We start from the raw sequence: 14,362 nt of genomic DNA, 5'->3' as shown, positions 1-14,362 counted from the left end.
TGGGTGGGGGAAACAGTTTCCATCATTTAGGATCAACACCTCTTGTCTAAACAAGTTCTCTACTTCCTGAGTTTGGAAGATTGCTTTATTGTGAGGAATGGACACAAACAGGGGTGGGTGGGAATATATAGGGGGTTGTGATCAAAAGCATTTTGCCATAACCCAAGAGGGGTTGTGATCAAAAACATTTTGCCATAACCCAAAAGGCCTGTTCTAATGCAGCTAAAAACCCAGAACGGAAGAAAAACCCTGTTAAATTTAAAATAAAATCCCAATAAAACAAGTGAAAGTAGTAAAAAAGAAAAAAATTTACAAATGAATTCCTTCTTGTCAAACTTTCAAAGATTGTTAGGAATGGGGAACACCAATGTAACTATCAGGCACCTTGCTGGAATGCACTATATTGAGAGGGAAGAGAAGTATTGCATGTTATTATACCAATATTTTCTGGGATATAAAATTAAGCTGTTAAAAAGATTATACTACAGGATATACAATCAACTCTGGAGTCTTTATTTAAAGAAAATGTTTTTCAACTATTATTGTAACTTAAGTACAGGGAATGCCTGTGAGTAAAATAGAAAAAGCAGTTGTTTGGGTAAACAGCTCACATAAAAATGTATCCCATGTACAATACAGTAAATATAAACTAAAGTTACCATTAAATGAGATCATCGACATTGTCCAATTTGAATTGGTCTGATTTAATTGATCAACACTGTTGCAAAATAGCATAAAATCAGAAGTAATGATAAACAGCACTTATAGAGATCCTTAAAAGGCAGTACAATTCTAAGTTTTCAATTTAACAATCATGTCAATGGAATCAGCAAGAAGGGATCACACTACATGAAAACAAACAAAAAAAAAAACCCTAAAACTTACCAATAGTAAAAACAAAAACCTTTGACAGACTTGTAACAAAAAAGGGCCAAATATCTAAATACTGCACTTATCTACAGCCTGCAAAAAATTTTGAAAACAGTGTGTTCTGTAGAATCCTTATAGTAACTACATATACAGATGTGCAGTTTAACACCAATACAGTAAGTTATATAAATTCCTCAGCATGCATTTTAACTTGTACTTAGAGCAAGCTTAGCTTTATTTTGCGTGGGCCAATTGGTTTGTCATTAAGTTCTTGAACAGCAGCTATCGCTTCACGAGCATTTTCTATGGAAACTGTAGCAAACCCAGTTGAAAACCCACTTTCATTATACTGAATTGAAACGGAATCTGGTATCACCCGATAACCATAGAAAAAATCCAAAATTTCATTCACTGTGGTGGTAAAAGGAATATTGAACAATTGAATTACTGCAGGGCCTGTGGAATCACCATCGTCATCAAACCTCATCCTTCTTTCAGGATTACCTTCAATTTCATTATTTCGGTTTGCAAACCTATTACCACCAAAATGCGGACCTCTGAAATATTTTGGAGGGACTCTGCCCTCTTCAGGACCATATCTAAAATCATCTGGTGCCCTAAATGATCGTACTGATGGTGCATGTGAACTGCCTGAATGAGATATTGATTCATATGATACATATTGTCGCTGGATTCTCCTGGAAAAGGATTTATACCAAATTCTTTAGCTGTGCCTCAGATATTCGCTGCAATAAACCTCTGTTCCTAAGAATCTCCGACGATTTAAGTTTTCAGCATGTGTCACAAGTTCTTCAGAATGAAACATCACAAGTGCTTCGCCAAGGCCAACTCCTTTATCATCATAAAGTAAATAAATATCATCATCATTAAGCGAAAATCCTACAAAGATACTTCTCACTTCTGATTTTGTCACATCAAAGGGAAAGTTTCTTATATATATATAAAACCTTGGGTTTGATGAAGCATTTTGAAAACTGTTGCCTGGCCTATATTCATTAATAGGTTTCCCTTTAAGAGCAGACTGATTCTCAATTAACTTCAACATTGATTTTCGACCAATAGGATAAATAATATAACCATACGATTTTTTTAAAATTTGCTTGTGAAGGCCCAAAGCAGTACGGTATATCCTTTTCATTCTTGAACTGAACAAAAGTCATCTTTTGTTCTGTAGTAGCGTGTTATATAAAAACCTGATTTGATCATCAGAGATTTCTAAATTATTCAAAAAATGATTTTACATCTTTCTTCTCAAACAATGTTAGACATATTTTTGATATGTACATAAAAGTCTAGTTGTGGGGGTGAGCTGAGATCGGGCTCTGTCATTCTTTGGGAGATTTTGACTGTAACAGAATTCTGTTCCCGAGATGAAGATTGATCTCCATGTTGATTAGCAGGACCTACATCCTCACTAAAAGATCAACTATTCTCTCTCCACTGTTCTTTAGTAGCCTTTGAGATGTCAATAAACCTTGTGCCTATGTACTGTTTGTGACGCTTTAGTCCTTCTAAAGTATCTTTACGAGTAGCAAATTTAACCAAGCTGTTACCATTTTTACGACCAAGGAAAGGACCATTACGGTGTTGTAAAAAGATCATTTCATCCACATGCAAGCCATGAAAAAATGTTCTCACCTCCTCTTCACCAGCTGAATAAGGCAGTCCTTGCAAAAACAAGTAAAGGTTATCAGAGTCAAATGGCTGTGCTTCTCTACTTTGATTGTAACAATTTGAAGAAATAGGGCCCGTTTTATTTATTCTTTTACCGGATGCAACTACATTTGAAAAATTCTTATCTCCAGCACCATCAGTGTTAGTGGATCCATAACCTCTTGTAACAGGTTTTGGTTCTCTTCCTCTATTTCGATTCATGTCTATGGTGCTTTGCATTTCTGACCTGCTACTAAGGTAAAGCTGTATTCTTGATTGCTTGATAACCCCTTCTGAACGATTCATTGCACGTCTGGCATCATCGTCTGTTGCAAATATAATATATGCTTCCCCAAACTCTCCACCAATTATATGCACACCTCCATCAGGAACAGTCAATCCCATAAAGAAATGGCGAATATCTGCAGAGCCTGCAGAAACAGGAAGCCCCTGTAAACGGATGACTACAGCCATGCTGAGATCAACCAATAGCAATCACCTGCAGACAAAAAGGTACACGTGACAAATCTTTAATACTCATGGATCTTAACATTTAACCTTTGCTTAAAAATAATGCCCATTACACCAAATTCTTTAAGAAAAAAAGAGTGTCTCAGATTCCCCTATGTCTGCTTAAATAGACTGCAGCTACTGCATCAAAAGGCGTGAATCAAATTTGTCGTTCCCTGGAATGAGGGCCCTAGCTATTGGCTATCATTTGCCAGTATAGAATGAAGTCTATTTTAATTGAGGCTTAGACATTACATATTTTTATAATACAAAATTATCTGCCTTTCAGAGAACAAAACATCTTCCCCAATTTCATTATTTGCAATAAAACTAGCTACAAGTGTTCACTAATGTAACTAAGAGAAAAAAAAGTTGTTTTTTTTGGGGGGGATGAGGGGGGGCTCAGTAATCATTTTCTTCTCCCATTCATAAAGCCATGGGTAAACACCACTCATTTCTAGGTGATATTCTGCTTTAAAAAGCTTACCTTTTATAGTGCGAAGACCTGCTAATCTCGTAAAACCAATTTTAACTGTGAAAAGAAATTGAAACAAAATTAATTGTCAACACCTACACTGCTGGCCACTGCTTTAATAGACCATCAACAGCAGTTATCTTCAAAAAAAAATTCCTTATACAAATCCAGTTTCCTGGCCGTCACTGCCTGTCCTGGTTTCGACAAAAGCTCCAGTAAAATGCAACAAAGCGAATCCATCCTAATATCCTTAAGAATTTGACATAGCATTTTTCTTCTAAGTTCAAAGTAGACACTTGTAAATGATGAAAAACCATTATGACAATCAATCTCAGACACCTATCAACGAAGTCTACCTAACTTTTCGCCTCCCATTGAAAATGCTGAAATTCATCACCAGCCCTATCTGTGGAGATTGCGCAATAATCCATCAATTTAGAAATTTATGTTATACAATATTTTTAAGATGCAGTGTGCCCAGCAATTCACATAGTACAGTTGCAATGCTTGCTTTCAAAAACTCTTATATCCCAACCAAAAAAAGCAAATAGGAGATTTAACTTATAATAACAAAGGATATACAAGATTCCTACACATCTGGCAAGTCTTGTTTTACAAACTCCCACGTGGTTTCAACTGAACAAGCCATAAAAAGATAAGTCACTCAAATGGTAAAATTTTATTCTAACTCTTACGTGCAGTCCAGAATTGTCTGGCGACGAGCCAAATTTAACCCATCCCTTGTTTAACACTTTATTAAATGCCTAGATAAAATTAGTGTACAAAACTAAGTTTGAAACTGAACTTCTGATTCTAAATAAAAAGTAGCCTTGAGACTTTCTTGATTCCAAATGCACTAAAAAAAAAATTAAAAAAAAATCAATCTAAAGAAAGCAGCTGTTCTATTAAGAACAGAACTCCTACTTCACAGGACAAACAAAACCAGCCTTTATTAAAAAGGTCAAATCTTAACATTTTTCCCCAACAATGTAGTTTAAAAAGGCGTGCTGTGCAAATGTTCAAAACGGTGATGATCAGTCTATTTAATAATCTTTGGATACACATTTAATTAAAAGCTAGTTTCATGCCAGTTGAAAGGATGCCAATATATTGCGAGTAATCAAAGCCACAATTCTTGGCGACGACTTTGATCTTCAAAAGCACACATTCCATTTTGCCACAATGCTGCATTTGAGGTTTTAAATCTATTTTTTTTCATTTTGAAAATCACCTTAATTCAGTTTCCTAGGATTGGTTTTCTATTATACATGTTCCTTGATACTAAAAACTTCAAAACCTGCAGGTCCATGAAGTTATCAAAATTTGAAACCAAAAAGAAAACCTAATTTTAAACACAAATCCAAGTTAAAGTTGTAGGAATTCCTAAATAGAAATACTAAAAATTTGTCAATGAACTGTAGTGTAACTAAAGTACAAATTCAAATAAATTTACACTTCCTCCATATACTAAGCCTACAAAAAATGATAGTGAAAGTAAAATCCTCTATTCAGAAGATTAGATTCAAACTAGGAAGACCAGCATTTCTCTTGTACAATTAGGCAATCTGAAAGGGCAAATGAGAAATTAACCTGCAATTTAGGAAACTTATGATTTATGTCCGATTCAATTATGTCCTAAACCAGTGATCTCAAACTCAAAACCTCTGCAGGGCCACATTTTGGATTTGTAGGTACTTGGACGGCCTCAGAAAAAATAGTTAATGTCTTATTACAGAAATGACAGTTTTACATGAGGTAAAATAATAGTTTATAAATCTTTCCTTTTGGCTAAGTCTTAATAATAATATTGTCATTTATATCTAAAGAGACATTTGATTAAGAAACTGTTTTATTTTACTTTTGTGATTATGATAAATATACCAAAGGCCTCAAAATAGAATCTGGCAGGCTGCATGTGGTCCCCGGGCCGCAAGTTTGAGACCACTGTCCTAAACCAAAGAAAGGCTATACATTACAAAAGAGAAAATAAAGGTGCATATAGTGAATATATAGTGAATAAAAAAAGGCACATCAGTTGTCTCTGTAGTTTATGTAAATGTGAAATCAAAAGCCAATAGGTTTACTTCAATTACTACAGAAAATATATGCACACACACACACACACACACACACTCATCACCTTCAGTAGATTTTTGATCCTTATGAACACCAAAACAAAACTGCTTCCTACTTAGATCATCTGTTAAGTTTACAAACATGGAATACAGTGATACAAGGCTTTATTTTTAATCAATATGCAAGTGTTTGCACAATAACTTCCTTATCTACCATACTAGTGTTTAAGCCCGTTACATTAACAGGCTCCCATTTACCCTTTTACCTTCCCTATTTCCACTTTTTTTCACTAACTTAAAAATCTGTCCCCCTTTCTCTGTCCTTCATCTCCATCTCCATTCCCCCTTTCCCCAACTTTTGCTTCTGCATGCTCACTTATTCTTCCAGCTCTTACCTTCAGTCCCCAGCTTCAGTCCCAGTCCTTTTCTCACATGTACACTTTTGTACCCCCTTCTCCCACCTCCCCCTTTTCTCACATTCACTTTTTATAGCCCCAAACCCCCTTCTCATACCTTCTCTTCCAGCCCCCAGTTCTAGCTCGTCTCATCACACCCATCTTCCTTTTCAGCCCCCAAATCCAGACCTAGACCCCTTCTCTCACAACTCACCTTTTGCAGTCCCAAGCTCCACCCCTCATCTCCAAGCTGTCTTATTTTAACAGCCTCCTACACCAGGTCTATTTTCCCCAAGAACCCCCCCCTTTTAAAGCCTCCTTCCCTCACATGTCCCCTTTTTTAGCCCCAGCTGCAAACCGCTTTTTGCCCTTCCAGCCCCCTTATTCCATCTTTTCCCTTTCAGCCTCCAGCCCCCTATTCTCATATGTCCCTTTTGCAGCTTCCTTCTCACACACATCCCCTTTTCTGCCCCGAAACTCCCATATCTGATGCAGAAGCATTTCTCTGCAAGCTTCTGGAAAAAACACTATTTTCTCCTGTCTTGAATTGAAAGCTCAGGTATTCCAGGCCCTGCTTCAGTTCTAGGTGGCTATTCCAGAAGTTGAACACCCAGCTGAGCTTCTGCATCAATTGGATGCCTCTATGAACCGCTACTCTGCCTGCAGATTTGGACTATAAATGTACTTGTATGCCCATCCAGCACAGGTGAGCTACAACCACCACCATCACCTTTTTGAAGGTCTGTGGTGAGGTGGCCAGCCCAAAGGGCAAAGCTGTGACTGGAAGTGTTGCTCCAAATACTTTTCATGGAGATCTGCAAATAGGCCTCTGTCAAATCCAGGGAGACACGAAATTCGCCTGGTTTCACTGATACAATCGCCAATCTCATTGACTCAAAACGAAAGATTAGGTTCTTGTAAAGCCATGCTTTATTCCTAGGACTGATCGTCTTAAGAAGACTGCCTGCATACTGTTAACTGCGGCCACATGGGCTGCCAATAGGGACAGAAGTGATGCCACCCAATGAAACAGTATGGCAGCTTGCTAGCTCAAGGGAGCGCTTCTTGTTCTCCCTTGACCATTTACATACGCAATGGCACTGTCATAATACTTACACCACTGTTCCTTACAGAATAGGCTGAATCACCCGGAGCTTCAGATAAGTGATCAACTAATGCTTCGAACAAAGAGTCCACTGCCCCTGAATGGAGCGGCATCAACTGGCACGTCTGAAGTTGATAATCCAACCTAAAGCCTGTAGCAGAGACACTACTGTCTCCACTGTACTTCTGTTGAAATAGAGCCTGGATCAATCAATCATCCAAATGAGGAACCAGGACACCCTTTGGCAGAACCACTACAACTACCATCAGTTTGGTGGAAGCACGGGACGCTCTTGCAAGGCCAAAGATGCAAACCCTGCTGCAGAACATGGAAACACAGAAATCTGTGATGCTTTGGAAATATTGGAATATGGAAGAAAGCCTAAGATCCAAGAATGATGGAACTCCCCAGGAGACAGCAGCAGTGACTGTGTTCACAGCTTCTATTTGGAAATAAGGAATGCGCAGAAAGCAAGCAACCGACATGAGATCCAGAATGGGCCTCTGATCGTACTTTGGCATGAAGAAGTATAAAGAGTATCTGCCAAAGCCTGATCCATGTTCTGGAATGGGTACTAGTGCTCAGATATCAAAGGGATGCTGCAAAGTAGTGCAGACCTTCGACTCTTTTTCTGGCCGACCTGCTGGCAACCCCAGAAACAAATCCGAAGGCAGGCAAAAAAAAAAAAAAATCCTTCTTGTGTCCTTCCCAATTGATGTTCAGCACCCATTTATCTGCAAATATTAGAGTCCATTCCTAGTAAAACTCAGCTAGACAACCCTCTGGAGGGCTGTTTAGGAGCATTAGCTGCCCGGGATTCAGATGTCAGAGGACGGCTGGAATTGGAAGTGTTGTCAGAAGGAATGGATCACTGGGAATATCTCTGGAAGAGCCCGAGGATATCTGATGAAAATGGCAGGAGGAGCAAAAATTACTACCCTCCCCGCCCAAAGTCTGGCAAGACTTACTCATAGGGAGAGACGTAGAGTGGCGATCAGTAACACCAGCCATGAGGTCAGAAACCTGTCCCAAAAAGAAGATGTCTCTTGAAATGAAGTCTGCTCAACGTGGCCTTGGAGGCAGCGTCCCCAGACCAAGGACAGATCTAAGGAGACCAGCATGCAGACACTGTATAAGCAGTAAGAACTCGAATGAGATCAGAAAGGGCATCTGTTACATAATCCACATCGTCCAGCACTAGCAGGGGGGGGGGGGGAGAGGAAACATCTACTTCTGCAAAGAACACCATGCTCAATCTCACGTGAAGGAGGCTGCCGCTGCCTTGAGGCCTAAAAAAGCCACTTTAAAAATAAAACATTTCCTATGGGAACTTTAAGGAAGGGGGGCTTGTTAAACACTTTAAAAATCATTTTTCAGTTTGAGGGAAAGGGGTTCAGATTCCCCACCTCCCCAGATCGCTATTTTTTATGGCGCAAATTTGCTGGCAGTAGCCATCTTGGATTGTGATTGATTTTCTTTTTCAAAGGTTTGTTATTTCTGCCTCAAAACACTTGCTTGATTAAAAATCTTTTGGTAAAGATTCCCCAGCCCCTAATCTGTTGAATGTGTGCCTTTGTTGTGCCGGATCTACAACTATATACAGTGCCGCAGCAGTGCTGGGAGAGGGGGCAAGAGCTTTGGACTTCGCCTCCTTCAGGTCCTCCAGAACTGGGGAGCCGGCCTGGGTCCATGGTTTCAGGGAAATCTCTCACCCAGTGGCTGTTCTGGAGTTTGGTACCAAAGCCTATGTTCCGAGTCTGGGGACTTGGCATAGTGCGAGCACCTCATCAGGGCTCTAGAGTAGAGAGCTGCACGGAAACGGGGATGACGGGAATCCCGCGGGTTCCCCCTTTGGGTCGCGGGGATCCCGTGGGGACGCCTCCGAGGGTCGCGGGGTTCCTGCGGGGTTGGATCGCAGTGCACTCGAGCCGCGAGGGTAGTCTCCTTCTCCTTACCTGCCCTGTCGCAGCACACAGCCGAACGGAAATCTTCCCAATGTCAGCGCTGTCGGAGGGAGAGCTTAAGCAAAGCCCTCCCTTCCTCCGACGTCAGCGCTGACATCAGGAAGACTTCCGGTCGGCTGTGTGCGGCAGGGCAGGTAGGGAGAAGGCAATGGCGTACGAAAGAGGGGGGCGATCCGCCCCGTAGAATGTGCACAGCCGGTCAGGTCCCCCGATCGACCGACAACAGGCACGGCCGACAAATCTCCCTGCCCTGTAGCCGCGAATCTAAATTACCTCTTACAGCAGCTTCACTACTCCAGCTGCTGTAAGAAGGTAATTTAAATTTGCGGCTACAGGACAGGGAGATTTGTCCGACTGGGCCTGTTCTGTTGTCGGTCGGGTGCAAAAGCGCCACAAAGGTGGAGGCAGGGAGGGAGGAAAGGTGGAGTGGGTAAGAAAAGACGCTTAAGGGGGGAGAAGGCCGCTGAAAGCACTGGGGAAGACAAAGAGGTGGAAAAGGACGCTGAAAGGACATGGGGAAGACAGAGGGGGGAGAAGGACGCTGAAAGGACATGGGGAAGACAGAGGGGGGAGAAGGACGCTGAAAGGACATGGGGAAGACAGAGGGGGGAGAAGGACGCTGAAAGGACATGGGGAAGACAGAGGGGGGAGAAGGACGCTGAAAGGACATGGGGAAGACAGAGGGGGGAGAAGGACGCTGAAAGGACAGGGGGAAGACAGAGGGGGGAGAAGGACGCTGAAAGGACATGGGGAAGACAGAGGGGGGAGAAGGACGCTGAAAGGACATGGGGAAGACAGAGGGGGGAGAAGGACGCTGAAAGGACATGGGGAAGACAGAGGGGGGAGAAGGACGCTGAAAGGACATGGGGAAGACAGAGGGGGGAGAAGGACGCTGAAAGGACATGGGGAAGACAGAGGGGGGAGAAGGACGCTGAAAGGACATGGGGAAGACAGAGGGGGGAGAAGGACGCTGAAAGGACATGGGGAAGGCAGAGGGGGGGAGAAGGATGCTGCCTGACAGGACATGGGGAAGATGGTGGGGGAGAAGGACACTGAAAGGAAATGGGGAAGAGGGAATGGGAAGAAGACGCTGGCAGGGAAGAAGACAGAGGTGCCAGACTATGGGGGGAGCGGAGGGAAAAAGATGGGTGCCAGACCAATTGGGGAGGGGGGAGAAAGGGAGAGGCACAGTAACAGAGCAAATGGAAGACACAGAGAGAAGAGAGGCAGTGGATGGAAGGAATTGAATGAGAACATGAAGAAAGCAGAAACCAGGCAATAAAGGTAGGAAAAAAAATAATAATTTTTTTTTGCTTAAGGATAAAGTAGTATGTTAGTTGTGTTGATAAAAATTTATAAACATTAGAGGCTCTGGTAGAAACCCGTTTACAAAGTATGTATTCTTCCCAATTAATATTTCCAAATTAATAAAGTCTTTTTGCTTATTTTTAAATTGGTTTCTACCAGAGCCTTTAATTCAGTATCATAATTAAATGAAATAACTATTTCTGTAGTTTATAGGGACGGGCGGGGACGTAGGGGATTCCTCGCGGGGACGGGTGGGACTTTGGCGGGAACGGGTGGGATTTCTGTCCCCGCGCAACTCTCTACTCTAGAGTGGACAAGGTGTGAATTTTCACTGGACTTTTTCCGGTTCTGCTGGAAAGTTTTAATCTTTGGATGCAGCCGGCAGGTGCTGTTTCTTCCAGTTGTGGCAGATATCCCTTTTCAGGAGCCCTCTAGTCCAAATATGGCAGAGTTAGATTGCATTGTGTCATACAGATATCATGCCGCTTTTGTCTCCTGACACTGCTTTTATTTTAGATCTGACCGATAACCCTTGCTGGGACTAGTCCAGCGTCACCCTGAGAGTTCGATTTTGGCTAAGGACTCCTTCGTCAGCAGGCCTTTTATGCATAGATTTGTCAACTCTTTTACTGCTGGGGTTCTGAAAGAGCAAAGGAAAAAAAAACCCTACATACACATATGAATCTCCTTTTTCCATCCCATCCAGTTTCTTGGTCTGGTTACAGGACAATAAGATGCCCAGACTGCTCTTTTTCCAGCTCTCTCAAGCTATGTGTTAAGCTTTCTCTACTTGCTCCTACTTTTCAGCAGTTTTGAGCTCCCTACAGTGGATTCTGCCGTGGTGAACCTAGTACACAGTCCTCCCTGGAATTGGAGTAGTGTTTAAGGACTCCCAGGATTGCACAGGGGATATTGTATTCAAAAGTGGAGGATTACTCAGTTCTGCAGTTCCAGCCTGTCAGCTCTTTCACACAACAGCTGAATGGAGAAAAAAATATTTTCTGCCTCAGAAACTGCACCAAGACTGCCAGACTTGGAAGATCTTTGGATTGGCAGTTGGCCAGACACTGTAACCTTTGCCCCCCCCCTCCCCACAGATCCTCATCATGCGATCAGGGGAAGGAAATGCAGTGAAATACAGTGAAAATTTGCATAAATGCATAAAGCCATTTTTTTTGGTTGGTCATATCTTCAGCTTCACTTGATTGTAAGAGCTCATATTGCAAATCTTGGAAGTACCTCAGGGTACATGTCTGCTGGTACACTTATACCCTCAGCTGACTTACCTACCAGCAGCAGTATGGAGCCAAACTGCCAAAAATTTTCATTCGTGAATTTTTTTGCCTACTTTGCTGACCTCTAGAAATGGAAGCACGTTTGCAAAAGATTTCAAACTTGGCACAGAAACTTGCCCCAAGGTGTTGTACCAAACTGCAAAATTTCAAACTCCTAGGTAGTTTCCTTCTGCCGCAGTGCTTAAGCAAAGTTGGCGTTTTAGGTCACACAAGGCATGGGAGTGGATCGAATGCTTTTGTTCAACCACCCCTAGCTCCTGACCAAATTGAGATAGATCAAAAAAATTTTGCAAAGTTTAATTTGAGACCCTAGACAACACCCCTGTAAAATTTGGTTGGATTTCAAAGGGGGGGGGGGGGTCGAGCGTGGGCGGTTTCCAGTATTGATCCACTTGACATGGAATGACCCAATACTGAAGTACCAGTGAGCGGACCACAGTATATGGCAAAGGTCAAGTTTGTACTATTACCACCTGCTGGTAGATGAACTTAAACCCACTTATCTGGATTCATCTGCTGCTGACAAACAGGAGATCAGCATCAGGTCTAGGCAAGGATGCCTAAGCTTATAACACAATCACATGGGAGACTGCCGGAGTGCATGGTATTACCCAGAAAATGCCCAAGAGGACAACAGATTTCCCAGGCAGAAGCATGCTGCCCAACTTTCAGAGTTTCCCGTATGCATCTGCAGACCCACACCAGCCGAGAAGTATATTAGGTCTTCCTAGCTCATCAGGAATGGAATTAGGTTTCCCTTGCAAGATCACTGAAAGGATACTAACTCACTGCCAAGAAGTCCCACGCGAAGCGGCTGTGCTTCCATAACTCATGCTGACAAAGATCTGGAAAGAGACATGAACCATCCCAACCAGGCAGAGACTGGAAGGAGAACAAGGAGACAGGGCGTAAACACATTCTCTAGCCTTGCAGGAATCATGGTTAGCTCACAAATCATGCAGAGGCCCAAATCCTAACACATGACCAGAGTATCCTTTCCACCACAATTCAAACCACCCTGACCAAACAGCATCCACATAACTCACCGAATAGAGCTTCTATGCCTCCTGAGAGCAAGGATCCCAAAAAGTGCCTTCTCGCCCAGCACAGGGCGCGTCTCCTCAGTTCAGATAGCTAGCAGAGAAGCCAACCAGGGGAGGTGGGTGGGTTGTGAGAATAGCTGCCTGCTATCCCTGGATAACACCTGTTACGGTAAGTAACTGTGCTTTATCCCAGGTCAAGCAGGCAAGTATTTTCACATATGGGTGACCTCCAAGCTAACCATAATGGGATGGTGGGAGTGTTGGCAATTTAGGAGAATAAATTTTGTAATACTGTTTGGCCAAAAGGCACTCGCGCATGCACCATGTGGGCAACTCGAAACTTCAAGTTTCTTCAGGCAAGTCTGCTTGTGAGGCGTCCGCATCTGGGATCCGTGGATTACGTCACCCATATGCGAGAATAACTGCCTGCTGTCCCTGGATAAAACCTGTTACAGTAAATAATTGCTTTCTGCCACCCTGTAACTGTGCTTTATACCAGGTCAAGCAGGCAGGTATTCTCACATATGGGTGACCTCCAAGCTAACCAGAATGGGATGGTGGGAGTGTTGGCAATTTAGGAGAATAAATTTTATAATACTGTTTGGCCAAACTGTCCATCCCGTCTGGAGAAAGTATCCAGAGAATAGTGAGAAGTGAAGGTATGAACCAAGTAGCAGCCTTGCAAATTTCCACAATAGATGTAGACATGAGGAAAGCTAATGAAGCTGCCATTGCTCTGACTTTACTGTGAAGGGGTAATCCAGCCTGGGCTTAGCAGAAAGGGATACAAACCGCCATCCAGTTGGAGATGGTACGCTTAGAAATAGGATGTCCCAACCTTTTTGGATCGAAGGAGACAAAAAGTTGAGGAGCAGTTCTGTGTGGTTTTGTGCGTTCCAAGAAGGACAAAGCACGTTTACAGTCCAGAGTATGAAGAGCCGATTCTCCAGGGTGAGAATGAGGCATTGGAAAAAACACTGAAGTACGATAGATTGGTTGAGATGAAATTCTGAGACCACTTTAGGTAGGAATTTAGGATGAGTACGAAGAACCACTTTGACATGATGGAACACAGTGAATGTTGGGTCAGTAACTACAGCTTGTAGCTCACTGACTCATCGAGCAGAAGTGAGGCAATGAGAAACACCACTTTCCAAATGAGATACTCCAGAGTCTTGAGAATGAGAGGGAATGGCGGAAATGTGTAAAGGAAAAGATTCATCATTCCAGAAGAAAAGCATCTGCCTCGAGGCGGTGAGGAGTATATATCCTGGAGCAGAACTGAGGCAGTTTGTAGTTGTGGGGAGCTACAAAGAGGTCTATCTGTGGCTTTCCCCACTGTGAAAAAATGTGGCGAAGAATGAGAGTCCATTCATGAGGTGCAGTAGACGACTCAAGTTGTGCGAACGATGACTACCGTGTTGTGAAGTAGGTGTTGAAAAGCATGGAGAGCTCTGAGAATTGCTCCGAGTTCCAACTGATTGATACAACACTGACGATCCATACTGGTCCAGAGGCCTTGAGTACGTAGACCATCGAGATGAGCGCCCCAAGTGTAGGTCGAAGAGTCTGTCGTGAGGACCATCTGATGAGAGGAGCATTTGAAAAAGCAAGCCTCTGGAAAGATTGAGAGCATCCAACAGAGAGA

General features: G+C 42.7%; 1 pseudogene; it reads right to left on the bottom strand.

The window, feature by feature from the left end:
• Positions 1-492: 492 nt before the first annotated feature.
• Positions 493-14,362, bottom strand: part of LOC117354807 — a 29,158-nt pseudogene continuing 15,288 nt past the window's right edge.

Source organism: Geotrypetes seraphini, chromosome 2 (assembly GCF_902459505.1).
Source record: "Geotrypetes seraphini chromosome 2, aGeoSer1.1, whole genome shotgun sequence".
In the NCBI taxonomy this organism is placed as follows: domain Eukaryota; kingdom Metazoa; phylum Chordata; class Amphibia; order Gymnophiona; family Dermophiidae; genus Geotrypetes; species Geotrypetes seraphini.
This window is presented reverse-complemented; position numbering and strand designations above follow the sequence as displayed.